This window comes from Rutidosis leptorrhynchoides, chromosome 9 (genome assembly GCF_046630445.1).
Source record: "Rutidosis leptorrhynchoides isolate AG116_Rl617_1_P2 chromosome 9, CSIRO_AGI_Rlap_v1, whole genome shotgun sequence".
Lineage (NCBI taxonomy): Eukaryota > Viridiplantae > Streptophyta > Magnoliopsida > Asterales > Asteraceae > Rutidosis > Rutidosis leptorrhynchoides.
This window is the reverse complement of record NC_092341.1, coordinates 14,776,196-14,778,223: the sequence shown is the minus strand read 5'-3', so window position 1 is coordinate 14,778,223 and position 2,028 is coordinate 14,776,196.

Here is a 2,028-nt window from a genome sequence, read left to right as displayed (position 1 = left end):
CTGAAGAAGAAGTTGACTACGGCGCCTATTTTATCGTTACCTGAAGGAAACGATGATTTTGAGATATATTGTGACGCTTCGCGACAAGGTTTTGGTTGCGTCCTTATGCAACGAAAGAAAGTTATTGCATACGCATCCCGACAATTGAAGATTCACGAGCGGAATTATACGATGCATGATTTAGAATTGGGAGCAGTAGTGTTTGCATTAAAGATATGGAGACACTATTTATATGGGGTTAAATGCACTGTGTTTACTGATCATAAAAGCCTTCAACATATTTTTGATCAGAAACAGCTAAACATGAGGCAACGTAGGTGGGTCGAGCTAATAAATGACTATGATTGTGAAATTCGCTATCATCCCGGGAAAGCGAACGTGGTGGCTGACGCTTTAAGTAGAAAGGAACGGGAACCAATTCGAGTATGAGCAATGAACATAAAAATTCGCATGAATCTCAACTCACAAATCAAAGAGGCTCAACGAGAAGCTCTTACTAAAGAAAACATAGGAAAAGAAATAATGAAGAAGTATGAGAAGCAACTGTTATACGGGAAGACGGAATTCGATATTTTGTAAACCGTATTTGGGTACCAAAGTTAGGTGGATTAAGGAAGTTGATATTGAACGAGGCACATAAGACAAGATACTCGATACATCCTAGAGTTGGAAAGATGTATCAAGATCTTAAGACGCATTATTGGTGGCCTAATTTAAAGACAGACGTTGCAACATATGTTGGGGAATGTTTAACTTGTTCCAAAGTTAAAGCAGAACACCAGAAGCCGTCAGGGTTACTTCAACAACCAGAAATCCCATAATGGAAATGGGATGGTATTACCATGGATTTCATCACAAACTTACCTAAGACTGCCCGGGGTTATGACACCATTTTGGTAATAGTTGATCATCTCACCAAATCTGCACATTTCTTGCCTATAAAGGAAATGGATAGAATGGAGAAACTATTACGATTATACATAAAGGAAATTGTTTCAAGGCATGGAATACCTATTTCCGTTATATCCGATCGTGATAGTAGATTTACATCAAAGTTTGGCAATCACTACAGGAGGTCCTGGGAACTTGTTTGGATATGAGCACCGCATATCATCCACAAACTGACGGGCAGAGTGAAAGAATAATTCAGACTCTTGATTACATGCTCAGGGCATGTGTGATCAATTTTGGAAATGGATGGGATAAATATCTACCATTAGCAGAATTTTCGTATAATAATAGTTATCATGCGAGTATTAACGCTGCACCATTCAAAGCACTGTATGGAAGGAAGTGTAGATCCCCTATCTGTTGGAATGAAGTAGGAGATCGACAATTAACTGGTCCCGAGATCATACACGAAACGACTGAGAAGATAGTACAAATCAAGGAGAGATTGAGAACGGCCTATAGTCACCAAAAGAGCTACGCCGATGTCCGAAGGAAACCATTAGAGTTTCAGATTGGTGACATGGTTATGCTAAAGGTGTCACCTTGGAAAGGTGTAATACGTTTTGGAAAAAGGGGTAAACTAAACCCAAGGTATGTAGGCCCGTTCAAGATCGTCGAACGCATCGGATCGGTAGCTTATCGACTCGAGTTACCACAACAACTCGCCGGAGTACATAATTCATTTCACGTTTCAAACCTTAAGAAGTGTCTTGCAAAGGAAGACCTCACCATTCCTCTTGAAGAAATCCAAGTCGACGAGAAACTACAATTCATAGAAGAACCAGTCGAAATCTTGGACCGTGAAGTTAAACAACTCAAGCAGAGCAACATACCAATCGTTAAGGTTCGTTGGAATGCTCGAAGGGGTCCCGAGTTTACTTGGGAACAAGAGGATCAGATGAAACAAAAGTACCCACATTTGTTTCCCGAGAACGCAAAATAGGTACAACTTTAAAATTTCGGGACGAAATTTATTTAACGGGTAGGTACTGTAATGACCCGGATTTTTCCGATCGTTCTATACTTATAAGATTAATATTTACATAAATTAAACATTACCAACATGATAAGCAATCT